We start from the raw sequence: 15,174 nt of genomic DNA, 5'->3' as shown, positions 1-15,174 counted from the left end.
TCCTTATGCATGAATGCCAACATAGCTGCTAGAACAAATGTCATGTTCAGGGTGTGACCTTTGTGTCATGATCTCACCCTGAACATACTTGTGAGTTGAAAGACTAGACTGAAGCAAAAAAAGTGAGGAGGAGGAGGAGGCACTCAGGTCTGGCCTCCATATCAAATTGTATAGGTTTAACTAAAGATGTGATTTGAATCTGCTTTAGTGAAATAGGTGCAGCTTTGTGTACAGGCAATCTTAGATTGATTTAAACCTGGTTTATGTCAGTTTAGCTTGTCCTCCACATTTACAAGCGTAAGTTAAACCAATATAACCAGATTTTAAACTGATGCACACGTGTGCACACACACACACACACAGGCTTCCACTCGTTTAACTAAACCAGTTTAAGTGTGTGTGTAGACAAGTCTTGAGAATAGTTTGCCTCAAAAGAGAATCGGGAAAGAAAGGTGCAACAGGGTATAAAGAACAACAAAACCTGCTGACAGGAACAGTTAAGCTGACGTGATGTTTGCTCCCAATAAACATTTTCAAGTATCTATATTTTTCCTTATTGTCTGACTTCAATTAAGGGATGTCATATTCAGCGTGAATTTAGGCATGTTTTTTCTCCTTACAAAAGAAAGAGCCAATGTTGCCTAATGGGTGCAGAAGCCTAGGAGTCAGGAATCCTAGATTCTGTTCCTTGTTCTGTCACTAGCTCAGTTTACATATGTGTAAAATGTTGAAAGTCATACACCCACCCTACAATTCCTATTATAGGGCTTCTGTAAGGTTTAATTAATATTGCCAGAGCTTCTTGAATTTCTCCGCTCAAAGTGCAAAGTATAATTATTTTATTACTATAATTACTTTTAAGATCATGGGTGTGCTTAAACTCACTTGTCTTTAACAGGAATCCAATATAGAATGAAAAAGGTACATTTCCACTTTTACTAGTCTAACCAAACCAGAATCATGATTGAAGGGGGAAATGATATAATCAGCAGACTAACACATATAGTTCATCTTTAGACGAGTGGGAGAAAACCTAACTATAAGGTTTTGCTGTTTTTTTAAAGAGAGGTGGTAAATTTGCTTTTCCTTTAATGCCTGAGCCGAAGCCCACTGACATTAGTGGCAGTCTTTCCTCTGACTTTGATGAGCTTTGGATCATGTTCTTAAAGGGCCTGATTATGTGTGCGAAGCGCTGATGTACCCATACTAAACCAATGTGGTCTAGCGACTGAAATGATACCTCTGGCTAGGTCATCCACAGGGACTGAACCCAGGCCCTGGATACACATCTGTGAACACCAATTCTTGACATGCATCATCCTCCATTGCCATTGACTCTAATTAGCGTTAAAGGCATTCAGTACCTCACCTGAGCACTCAACCTCTTGCAACACCACTCTACTTGATTATATAGGGTTTATTTAACTAAAGTGGTGACATGTCAAAGGAAAAGAGAGAGGTAATAGCTTGAGGGACACAGTAGCTGCTTTGAAAACTGAAGGGCGAATTTGGCAGGAGATCATTCTTGGCATTAGAGTCTTTCCCTCATGCTTGAATACTCCAATAGGGCCTGATTTAAAGCTCAATGAGTCATTCCATTGACTTCAGTGGGCTTTAGATTGGGCCCATAATTCACTCAACTATGAGCAAAACTTAATTCAGAGAATCCATTTGCAAACTGAATTAAGTTTTTAGAATAAACACATACACTTTAGTTCGCAGATTAAGTAAAATGTGTGGAGAGAGAGAGAGAGAATATCATGCATAACTGGAACAACAAAACAAAATGGAACCGTTTAAATTCATAAATTGTTACATACAAACTGGAAAATATCCAAACTATTAACAAAACAAATCTGACTAAAGGAACAATGAACTAGAGAAACTGAAGTCTGATTGCAGGGGCTGTATGAGAAAATGTCCTATCCCATGAGAAATTAAAAGTTAGAGTTGGCAAAATACCTCAGAACATTTTCCACAAAAATTCAAATAAAAAATGGAAGTTGCTTTGCCTCAGTTGAACTGCTCGTGGCCATAAAGTTAAGCACATTTGCAGGATCATGGGCCTTGTCACTACTAGTAATTCACATATCCTTTTACTTGCACACAATAAAATAATAAATACTTCCCATGTTTAGAATGATGTGGAGTACATGAATACTACTTTTCACATCCATCCAGGGGATGTGCAACATATGAGACAAGTATTTAGAATTAATGGGTCCAATCCTCCCCTCTTTGGGTTTGCCATTGGCTTCAACAGGAACAAGCTTGGGCCCAAACTTGTAAAATACAACTATACCCATTTTAAATAAATGTGCATAGAAATACAATCCTGTCTTGTTAACCACTCTACATGGGGCTTTCATATTTTTACATCATTGAAGGACATATGTACCATATTCAGTGTTTCTTGGAATAGCATTAGAGTGTTACCCAAGCTGTAATACCTGATGCTGTGATACAATATCCAGTTTTATTCTTGGGTCTTCAAAGACCCTTACCCTGCCTTCCTCCCAGTTTACTAATCACAGAAATTCTTCAGACTGGTTTGCCCCCTAATTTTTACCGTCTTACATTTATAATTCTCATCTCTTAGCAGAATCTATTTAAACATGGCTCACAAGTTAATGGTTAAACTTGTTGTTTGTAATACCATTAATATAGGTCAAGCAGCACAATAGTTACAACTGCTGAGAGGGAAGGTACATAAAGACACAGTAAGCAGTTCAAGACCTTATTACAACATGTCTATCAAATGCAGAGGTACAAACAATGTGTCTGATTCATCAAAAAGATAACTCCTGCTGACAATACACACTGTTCCCTGGAGTCTCTTACATACGGCTCAAAAATTAAAACTGGAAATGTACACTACACAGACACATACTTGCAAATAGGGATATGTTTCAGCACAGTGAGCATTTCTATGCAAAATGACAAATGTATGCCCTGGGATGAATTCTGCTCTCCTTTGCACTGGTGAGCCTCCATGTAACTCCATCAACTTTAATGGAGTTTCTCTGGTGTAACAGAGGGAAGAATTTTTTCCACAGTGCCTAAGGACCCACATTTTTCACCATGGGATGTACATGCATAATGCCTAAAAGAGAGATTACCTTATGCTTTATTCAAGAATATTCAAAAGGACAGACCTCTGTCACACAAAAGCTAGTATTTCAGAAATACCAGCAGTAAGTACTTTTTCACAACTAATGTCATTTTAAAACCTTGAAAAACATGTTGCTTATGCTCAGTGCCAGTCACTCACTGTGTGCCTGTTCAAATTCACATCATTCCTGAGCAGGTTCCCAAGCACCCTGGCTGAGGTTCCCAAACTAAAATGAATTCCCAGGCAAAGCACTTAGTTAACCTGGAGTTAAAGCTGAAGGAATCTATTGTGTACTTCAGCTGAATGAAAACTTACTGATATTTATTCTTTGTATTACAACAGCACGTAGAGGCCTCAGTCAAGATTAGGACCCCTCTGGGTAGAAAACATACAAACACATAGTAAGAAGCAGTCTTTGCCTCAGAGAGCTTACAGTCTAATTGGACAAGGCAAAGAAAGGAAATATTATTGTCCCCATTGTCAAAAGGGAAACTGAGGCACGGAGCGTTTAAAGGACATCCCAAGGTCTCAGAAGAAATCTGTGGCAGACTCAGGAATGAACACTGACCTGCTGAGTCTCTGGTCAGTATCTTCACTGCAGGGCCATCTTTTTCTTTCTAAGAAACCATTGTCATTTTCTCCAAAAAAAATAAGACAACGTTGTACTGACAGGAGCAGAATTACACTTATTTGGGTGACTTCCTCTCCTCATTGGCAGGTGTATATGGTCCATAAAAAATTCATAGTGTGCATTAAAGCCATCCATTATACATGCTATACATGGAAGGCTCAGTTAATATCTAAATAATTCCATAACCAATCACCACTCCCTTCCCAAAAAAGAAAAATATTAGCAAAAGACATCATTTTTGGCAAGACAAATAGCCCCCGACTCACAATTCCCTTCTTCCAGCACGCACGGAGCCACACTGCGCAGGCATGACTTCAGCATGTTGTTTCCAGAATTGGAACCCCGCGCCTACGCGGCAGCCCCCCACATAAACACACGCGGCAGTGCGCCTATTCCCCTCCCGGTCTCCTACAGCCCCACCCTTGAGAGCCTCGAAAGCTAGGGTGCCTCCACCTGTGGTGGTGCCTGGTACGGCCACCTTGGTGTTACTGTCAGCAGGACCCCTAGGAGTCCCCGGTACCGCCCCTGTAGAGCTCCCACACACATGCCACACCCCATGAGCCCCCTTCTCCTCCCACCTCAGTAACATCCCTTATAGAGCCCCCCCATGCTACACCCCATAGAGTCCCCATACAATTTCCATACTCAGATGCGGCCCTCTGGCCAAAAAGCTTGCCCACCCCTGAGATAGAACTTCTGTTAGGCTAGTCCCCTCTTGTGTGCCTTACTAAGAAAGAGCAAATGGACAAATCACTAGATAAAGCTTACTAAAACTTTTTTTTAAAAGAAACACTTTAAGATAACAGCAACACTGCATCTTCAAGTTGTTGTGCATTGTTTGTGGGATGTGTTTTTCCAGCTTAAAAAAAAAAATCAGTGGGAGCATACAATTCAACTGCACACACATCTCTTTGCAAATCAACTACTACAATCGTAACTGACATCACAAAATAAAAGCACTCCAAAAGGAAGTTGAAAGCCTTCCCTTAAGGAGGTATTGCGACTAGACTGGTAATGCAGCACATAAGGTACTTTAGATAACACACAGTGGTGACTATAGTTTGCCTGCAATGCGTCAACAAAAATGGTTGCAATACAAATGGAATTTTAGGCATTCATGATGAAATCTTTGCTATTCTAAATCACAGGTCTTCACTGAAAGCTTTACATGTTGCAGTTTCCTTCACTGAGATGAGATGAGCTCTACTTTAGAGCAGATGTACAGGAAACCATACTACAAGATGGTTCCTCCCCATTGAGATTAAATGGAGCTGAATTCTTTATGTGCAGTGACCGCTCATTATTGCTAACAACAGGCATAGCGTAATATTTTTCCCAGCATCAGAATGCACCAGTTGAAACTACAGATTTAAGGGTGAAAGCCTGCCTTAATTCAAAGGGGAGAACTGGAGTAGCAGTGGAAGAGGGAAGTGTCCAGGAACCATCCTGACAGCACAAAGGAAGATGGCTGAAGGAAGACTAGGGGGCACTATTTTCCACACCACATGTTCCTGCTGCTCCAAAAGAGAAGGGAACTCTCCCCGCTCCCTCCCAAGACCTGTTGCTGCTGGCAGCATACACATGACTGGGCAGGGTTGTGCCCTAAGACAGTGAAATGAAATCATTGTCCTATGCTCAGGGAAGCACTGTGCTGGAATCCTGGGTTGCTGGGGCACAGGGAAAAGACTTTGTCTTCTTGCCCCCCAACAAGACAAGATTTCACCCTGATTGGATATCTGCTGAATTTCAGTTTGTGACAATCATATTTGCAATGGGGAAAAAATATTTTAAATCCCATCCTAATTAAACTATCCAAACCAATTTCATTAGCACCTTCAAAAAAAATTGCTTGTTCTAATGTCAAGGATTTAAGCCATTAGAATGTTTCAGTGCATTCTCCCACCCCAGCTCAGAGAACAAGAGGGGCTCATCTACCCATGGAAGTTGTACCAGTTCAACTAAAGATGTGATGTCATTGATGTAGTGAAACCTGTACAATTGTGTGTGTGGATACTTCAATTAACATGGCTTACATTGATTTAGCTTGCCTCTTAAATTACCAATGGAAATATCCACACACAAAGTTGACCAAGTTTAACTAAATCAGTTTAACATCACACCTCTCATAAAATGTATGCAGCTTTATGTGTAGACTGGTGGGTCATGATGAGAAAATGAGTGCAAGCAAACATGTCTTCGTTAATGCCAGTACCCTGCCAGTGAATCCATGAAGCAACAGAGGTAGCAGCCCATAAGAGAGCGATGCATCCCATTCCTGGTGATCCTCTCCTGGAAATAAGAAGCAGTAAGTGGAGAAATGTAGATTACGTTAAGTGGTGTGTTCAAACTGTGCAGGATTGGACCCAGAGTCACTCTGCTGTAATGTAGAAAATAATCCATTTCTGTACTGTATTAAGGGCTTGTCCAGTTTGAAGATGCCATTTTGAAAGTGTCTGATAAAACATTTAGAAAGCTGCAAATAGGAAAGTCACCATTACAACACTTCAACAACCTGCTAGGACAATAGGGCTTTTGTATATTTTAGTGACTCTAGGGCTGAATCATATCATTCCAAATTCTCCAAGTAGCTTATCAGAACAATGGTGTAAAAGCAATTGGGGCTTAAAGCGCAGTACAAAGTACTACCACATAGCAGCCAGCTTTCAACATTGTTGGTAATCAAATCAAATAAGATAAAACAAGGAACACTAATTCAGTCTCAAACCAGTTAGGCCTCTTTTCTTTAAGGAAGATTCTTCAAATCTTCCATCGCTTTCCACATGCAGAAAGCTGCAGGTTTACATGTTTGGCCTGCCTTTTTTTTTCCTCTCTCTCTCTCTCTCTCTCTCTCTTTTTTTTTTTTAATCTCAAACAAGCCTCAGAGTTCCCTTGGCTTAGGAGGTCTTTCACAGAAGGCTCAAAATCAATTAAGATTTTGTTTAACTTAGTCTGTCCAAATGAGTCTGACTGATTAGAAAACAGAGCTGTGGGTACTATCAGGATGCCCATAGGTAGGTTGGGTGGCTTGATCAAGGCAAGGCATGTTGAATTACAATAATTGTTTGAATAGCACTCAAAATGTATAAGGTGCTTTACAGATATCTAAGATGCCTTCCCCAATATATTATGGCCCCACCCGAGAGACCCATCCAGAAGAGTTAAACGTGTATTCACAGTGGACATTATCAATGTGGTTACCTCTCATATATGATGTGGTAGTTAGAGACATTGACAAGGATGAAGCTTCACTCAGACAACCTTTAGCAATAGGATCAGGATTAGCCTCAAATCCCATAAGAATTAATTATAAAGCCCCACAGCTAAATACATGGAAAATCATTTGAGCAGGACAGAATCTTCATGTGCAGCAGTTGACCCACTGGAGTTTAGGCTGAAAGGGTTGTTCTGAACAGCATATGGCTCACTGAAAGAAACTTTTTCCTAATGTAATTGTTTCAATTGTGGAACGTGCATAAGTGAGAATCAGCAATGTACCGTTGCTCGTGAAAATCTAGTATAGTCAGAGGAATTTAGGGATCATAGCAACATTGTGGGTTGCCAGTTTCTTGCAACAACAAAACCTTGAAGCTGTGTTAGAAGAGGTAAGGAAATGAACAAGCAGCAGTGGTGGGGTAAGTCACCAAGGTTGGAGGCAGCCCACATAAAAAAGTAATGCAATGATGGTTCAAAACACTACAATTCACAAGTGTTACATTACATTGCTTGAATCTGTTACCGCAGAATGATATAGGGAAATGTTTTTAGCAGCAGTGGCAGTGGTGGTTGCTACAAGCCATTCAAAGGCTTAATCTTCCCAGGTGAACTCAACACTGGGCAGGATCAGCCTCCCAGGCCAGATCCAAAGCCCTCTAACATCAGTGGAAAGAGTCCCAAATGAGTAAAGGTGAAGACAGTGGAAAAGAGGGCGAAGAGGAGGGGCTGGAGAAGAGAAGAAGGATCTGGAGCAGAGAGGGGGGAAAAGCAGGACCAAAAGAGTGAGGAAGAGGCAGGATGGATAAATGTTTGTATTTGAAGTAACAAAATGTACTTTAACCTACTTAGTTAAAAACATTGTGATCCACCCTACTTCCCTTTAATATCCTGCATTCCATTAGTCACTAAATCCTACTGATATAAGAGAGAGCACCCAGCAAAGTTTTAGTTTCTGCCAAAGCATTAGAGTTTGTTGCAAAATTTCGTGATGTTTTGCAAGCTTCTGGGAATTTAAAAAAAGGGGAGAGGTGATTTTCCTTTCACTCCCAGCATTTTAAACCAATATCACCAATGTAATAACTCCTGATTCACACCAGTCTAATGAAAGGAAGATTCTGGAGCGGTATTGTTTTTGTAAAAGGAAATTATAGAGTAGGCTTGAGCCTGCTCCCAAACAAGTCTTCAGTAGAAGCAGTGCTGATTAAAAAAAATTAAGTAAATAGATCAAAGTACATTTTTATATCAAAATCAAACCTTTGCCTCTCCCATCTCTCCTTCAGTCTATAAAATACTGATCTTTAGAGCTAGCCAAAAAACAGAATTTCCATCCTACAGGAAATTCTAACATTTTGAAATTCTCCTTTGTCCCAAATTGGGGCAAAATATCAAAATTTTTAAATTTATTGTGGAACGCAAATTCCAAAATATTCCATTTCAGAAACATCAAAATTACGTTATTGAAACATTTCATTTCAACAACATCAAAACCATATAAAATACAAAATATTATATATGGTAATCTATAAAAACATAGTATTGAAATTAAACATTACAAAAAGTTTTAATATATTAAACGTTGAAATGAAATAAGAAAATTTGAACAAAACAAACAAGAAGGCCTAAACAAAGTGAGAAAATCAAAATGAAATAGTCCATTTTGATTTGAATTATTCTCAATATTTTCCATTGAAAATTGTCAAAATCAACTTGTTCCCATGAAAGATTTATTAAAACAGCATTTTCAAATGGAAAACTGTTCGAGCAAAAAAAATTTGACCTGCTCCACAGATCTTGCTTCTCTTCATCTCCATCAGGAAGCTAATCCAAAGTATGTTGAAGTCAATGGGAGCCTTTCCATTTACTTCAATAGGCTTTAGATCAGGTCCCTAGTCTTTTCCTCCTCTATTCCATATCACTTCTCTGCCCTCTCTTATACTGACTCTCATCTTTGTACATTTAAAGTTCCGATGGACAGCTGACACCATTTCCATCCCAACCTGCACAGCTGACTCCACAACTGCTGGTATTTTTCCCTTAATTTGTCTCCCCTGATCTGTCAATCAGCCTTTTGCCAGATTAAGGACTCAAAGATTTGATCCAATCTGTTTGTTTGTTTGTTTAAGTTCCCAAATAATTTGTAAACCATTGTGACATTCGGTGTAAAATTCTAAACTTTTTTAAATCCTGAAACTTTGTTGGTTCCCTCTATGCCCTAGTGAGAGAAATGCCCACATAACTTCTCATTTGGTATTTGTCCTTGGGCATAAAAATCACTTGTTTTCTTTTCTGAGATCTCACAAGTTCACAAAACAACTAAATGGGAAGTCATCTGCCCAATTTGGCATCCTTCCCTCATTACTGAGTCCAGAATTTGTCATGCCTGTTAATGTGAAATGAAGATCAATATTCATTGTTCAGTCATTACATTTAATCAATTGATGTGGGAAATCTTGGACACAACAAGGAGTTAGGGACAATGCCACTCACTAGCAGTTATTTTCATTTTGCTGTTGGGATTAAATTTGAGAGATCACAGAATTTAAAATAAATTTGGAAAAATATAAAACTTTTAATTACATACTGTGAATGATCTGAGCCCCTCCATCACCCTCAATTAACACACTGGCTCTGACCAACCACATTCCTAGGGTTTGGCTTTATTTAGTGACTCTATGGTTTGTTAAAACAATGTACTACAAACCCCAGCCTAAACCCCCCTCCCTAAATTTTGCTGTTTCTAGGGTTTCCTTCCAGAAGCTCCTTGTCTTTCTCCCTCGTTCCATCTGGCACAGTGAGACATTCCCATGTCTCTGAAAAGTCCAAGTATGCTATACCTTAAAGGTCACTGAGCTGCACATCACGCCAAATGTTGCAATCCCCTCTCATGTTTTGTATGAGCAACTTTCATTGTATCTTCCCACACAAGGCATTTGTAAAAACCTGGGAAGTGCAGTATCCCTGCAGAACAACACTTTGGTGCAGTGGGTGCTGCTAGCTCCTCACAAGCCTGATCTAAAGGCTGCTGAAGTCAACAGGAGTCTTTCCAGATGCATGTGGTATTATTACACTATGCACCCAAAGGTAGTACTGGGCCCTTACCAAAGTGGGCTCTCCTTCTCTTCACTCTCCTCATGTACATATTAATAACAATTTGATTTATTATAACCAAAGGAATCACAGTCCCCTTAGTTTCCCTTCAGCTTCAGCCATAGAAGCAAAGTGCTTCTCACTCACTGAATACACTGGAAAAGCAGACAATATAAGTGGATGGGGAGAGCCTCAAGAGGGGATAATCAGAATCCCATTTGAAAGGCCTTTGCCTTCTAACTTAAAAGCATGTATAAGTCCAGGCAAGTACATGGGCTTCATTATACAAAGAGCTGTTTATTACCCTGGGAAGAGATGAGGCATATTTGCATTAAATACACGGCAAACAAGGTGGAATGATGAAATCCTGCTCACCTTATTCACATGAACAGTCTCACTGAAGAGCAGAAAGAGGTCCACTATGTAAGTGAAAGAATGGAGTTGCTTGTGTGAAAGTAAGCCCATTCCTTGGGAAATGGAGTGCCCTTGCTGATATGAAAGAGAAAGAGTGGAGAGGGAACATCTGGTGTATATCAACATTGCTCCACTGAGCCAGATTTACACCAGCTGAAGGATACGACCCTAAATATTTTACTTTCTGATCTAGAACTTCTGCTGGACATTACAAAAAGAGGGAGTAAAGGGGGAGTGATGTTGATGGATTGGTTTTTAAGTGAATATAGTGTTCATGAAAAGCTGCCAGATGTCAGTGAACAAATACGTCCTGTTTAATCAACAAAAAAAGTAAAGCATGACAACATTGCCCACACCATCCTGCCTATGTGCCTTCACCCTGACCTGGAATGACCATTTCTAGGGTTAAGAGTTGAGCCTCTATGCTCCTTTGCCTCCCTGCTGAGAGTGCAAACCAACTTGCTAGCTGTAGTAATGGTTTTGTAATGTGGACACACCCATGAGGAAATGGGCTAATAGCACCAAACTCTTTTCCTATAACAAGCTTCCCAATTATCATTTTTATACTAGTAATATTATTAAATCACTATTATTATATATTTGTATTACAATAGTCCTGAAAGGTCACAGTCAGGAATGGAGCCTCATTGTCTTGGGTGCTGTACAAACATAAAATAAAAGATCGTTCCTGCCTGTCATGGGGTGCACTCAGTGCAGGTGGTGCCTCCTCCTGGCTGTCCTGGGGATTAGCTCTGGCTAGGTGTTGCACCCTCCTCTGGCAGCATCTATCCCATTGTCATCTCGCCCTGTGGTCCTTCTTACTCCAGGAACTTCAGCCTCCTCCTCATAACTTGGCCCTCCAGCCAGACCACCAGATGGTTTTCCCTTCTGGGGGTTACCCAAAGTCCTTCTTCAAAAACAGTCTCAGGCAGTCTTCTCCAGTACTGCTTTGATGGTGCCACCTCTCCAGTGGTCAGTAGAGAAACCCAGGCCCACCCACTACTCTGGGCTCCAGTCCAAGGACCCTCAGCTCAGCAGTTCTGGGCTTTACTCTCTCTACCCTGACTGCTTCTTCCCTGGACTGCTTTCTACTCAGCTGGTCCATCCCCGCCCTCCTTTCTCTGGGTACACCAGCTCCAAATCCTCCTCCCTCTTCCTGGGGAATGACTGCAATCTTTCCCAGCAGCCCCTTTCTGTTGCCAGCTTCCTGGCTTTATAGGCCTCATCTGTTCCTGCCCAGCTGTGTCTGCTTGCCATCAATTCCCTGCTCCCTGGCTCTTCCTCCAGATGCAACCTGTGGAGTTAATAGGCCTACTGGGCCCCCTTAACTCCTTCCAGTCCTGTGTGGGGTGGATACCCCATCACATTGCCCCAGAGACCTTACAGTGTAAATCAGGGGCACCATTTGGGGGGGCACCTGCTCCCCCCCCCCCCCCGAGTTTCATACCACATTTGGGTGAAGTTTGCTGTAGGAGGAAAGATGCTGCCCCTCCTCCTCCTGCTGCCCTGCTCCATTGCCATTTGCAGCCGCCATGCTACTCCAACACTCCCCACCCCCAGCCATGGAGCTGCTGACTCCTGATCTGCTGCGCCAAACTGGGCGGGGACTGATGTCAGGGTGTCCCCTTGCCCCCAGCCATTATGTACCTGGGCAGGCAGAGCATATCCCTCACCCTAGCCCCTGCCCTGCAGAGCTGCCCCCACTGTGCCAACTAGGGACCGAACGCATGGCTGGCCCCGCAACAGCAGTACCCCCTCAGACACAGCCCCTCCCTACACCCTGAGCTGCACCCCTGCCAACACACAGCCCCTAGTTACCCCCTCCCTGCACACTGAGCTGCACCCCTGCCCACACACAGCCCCTAGCTACCCCATTCCTTGCATCCTGAGATACACCTCTGCCAACACACAGCCCCTAGCTACCCCATTCCTTGCATCCTGAGGTACACCCCTGCCAACATACACTATCCCTAGCTACCCCCTGCCTGCACCCTGAACAATTTTCAAATGTTTTGAGCTGAGTCACACACACTCACACACACACACACTTTGAGTTATAATTTTTAGTTGCACCCTTTACCCCATTATCTGCAATAACAAAAAATAGAGTTTTCAGGTGCCTAAGTAGCCTCTGGAATCATGGTTAAAGTTGCCCCCTCTCACCAAAATCTGGATTTGCGCCACTGGGGTAAATAGGGTTCCAAGACAGAGGTATAAGAATGCAGTGGAGAGAAGGGGAAACATTATGTATAGAAATACATTATCAATACTAATAATAGTTAATATTGTAGTTATATTTCTTTGTAGACTCTCCAGTCATGGATCGGGGCACCGTTGCTCTGAGTGTTGTACAACCACATTGACTCCATTGTGACCCTGGATTTTCCATGCCCAACTTGAGATGCCTTCAAGAGGTCTGATTTCCAGAAATTGCTGAGCACCCATTTTCTGGCATCTCAAGTTGAGCCCCCCAAAATTTAGGCGCCCAAACTCATTAGTCACTTTTGAAAAACTTGGCCAAAGTATAAAATAAAAAATCCAATATCTTGTGATAGATTGTGAAACATTTTTACACAACTTGTCCAAAAAAGACAAAATAAAAATTTAAAATAATATTATTAATTAATAGGTTATAAGCAATCTATTATTCATGTGAAATTGCTAGGGAGACTATGCTCTTGATGTAATGAAATATTTCTCCAATGAGTCTATTTGTGCTGATTTTAAAGAACTTCAATAGTATGTAATATTTTCAAGTAGATAGTGCCTTGATAACTTGGAAAAACACTGAAAAAGTTGTGCATATTCAATGCCACTTACAACAATTAAATATATACCTTATTCTATTTTACCATGAAGCTAAAACCTAGATATGCGGTAGTTATACGTCATGAATGATGTTCAGAATTCAGCATAAGCCCTACAGAAAACAGCCACCTTAAAATTTCAATTGCAAAGAGATAGACTAGTGTACTGTTTAATTATTAGTGCCATAAAACTGAGCAGTATTTACCTGGCAATAACAGTACTCTGTAAAATCTATTTATCTCTCCTGCCAGGTGTTATATTTCTCACAATTATTAAGAAAATGATCAGAAATCTTTATTTTGTTTCACAATAGTTTTTATTGCACCTTCCTCTCCTTTATATTATCAACTCCAATGAAAGTCAGTTTTAAAATGAGAACTTATTCCTGTGCTTACAACTAAGAGAATGTAGTCAATTCAACTGTAAGCCCTCACCTACTTCAGGTCCCCACCACTGGTCAGGTTTAAGCATGGAATTGCACCTGCTTACACCAGGTTGGAATTTGGCCAGTGATGAATACAATGGACAGTTCAGTTCTTCAAAAGCCTCCAGAAACCCTAATACAGCAAATAAGGTTCAACAAGATGACATTCCTATCTCTAGGCATGAAGTACGGGCTCTGAACTGCTCTCTTGGCCCAGTCCCACATTCATGTGTACCACAAACTCCCATTGATTTCACAGTGCTGAGGGAAAGCCTGATCCTGTGAATTACTGAGAGCCTTCCGCGTCCAATGCAGTCAGTGAGAGTGGAAGATAGTCAGTGCCTCGCCAGAATGCTTAGCACATTGCAGGATGAAGTCTTACTGTGTAAGATTTGATATTTTAATTCACTCTTATCAAGATAGACACATATGCACAGAAAAAAACCTATGTATGACACCAATAGCCGTGGTGTCTAGGTGCCAAATACAGGAGTTTTTAAACATCAGCATGAGTCCATTTAAGTCCTTTTCTCCTGTACACCCTCTGGAGTTGTAGATACCTGCTTTTTTATTAATAGCAATATAAAAGTGAATTATTTACATCTGCCTAGCTCTATGTACAATGATGGGTGAGTTCAGAGCACCTGTTACTTGTGCCATATATGGAAGCTATTCCCTCCTGCCTGTTTCACAAAAATCTGCTGTTTTCTCACAAAGTCAAATACTAAGCTCTTATTTCTAGTAAATGAGTCTCCCAGATAAGCTTCAAAACAGCTAAGTAACTCATTAATATCATTTTTCTTAGTATGTCAATAAGTTAGACTGGTGAATAGCAAGGAGGGCAGTAAATTTAAAAAAAAAAAAAAACCTTCAATACATAGGGCGCAAACTGCTAACACTTGCATGAGTACTTCAGGCTTATATGGGGTAAAATTCACTCCTGTACCGACGTGTGCTGGAGCTATGTTCCAAGTCTTACGTAAACCCTTAAAACAGTGCCTAAATGAGACATATGTTGTTCATAAACCTTATTCTGGCCCTCTGCACAGAGGTGAATTTCACCATAAGCAGTCCCGTTGGCTTCAATATGATCACTCACTTGAGCAGATCTGGACAAGTTCTGTAAAAAAGTGTTCCTGAATATTTGTTTTAATTTGTAGGTGATTTTCTTTCCGCTCTGTTCACACTCCTTTTGCCTTTGCCATCCAGAAATTAATTAGCAGAAATATTCACTGAAATAATTTACTTTAAGCAACTCTTGCACAAATGTCATGGAAAGCTATTTTAGAATTTGTAATCCTACATATTTGTTCCAGCCAGTGCGTTTTAACATTATGCTCATCCAGTCAGAGAATAGAAATAGATCAGTGGTGAGTAACTTGCGTCCCGCGGACACACACAGCCCATCAGGGTAATCTGCTGGCGGGCTGCAAGACAGTTTGTTTACATTGACCGTCCACAGGCACAGCCACCTGCAGCTCCCAG

This window comes from Chrysemys picta, chromosome 8 (assembly GCF_011386835.1).
Source record: "Chrysemys picta bellii isolate R12L10 chromosome 8, ASM1138683v2, whole genome shotgun sequence".
In the NCBI taxonomy this organism is placed as follows: Eukaryota; Metazoa; Chordata; order Testudines; family Emydidae; genus Chrysemys; species Chrysemys picta.
Note: the sequence above shows the minus strand (reverse complement) of the source record.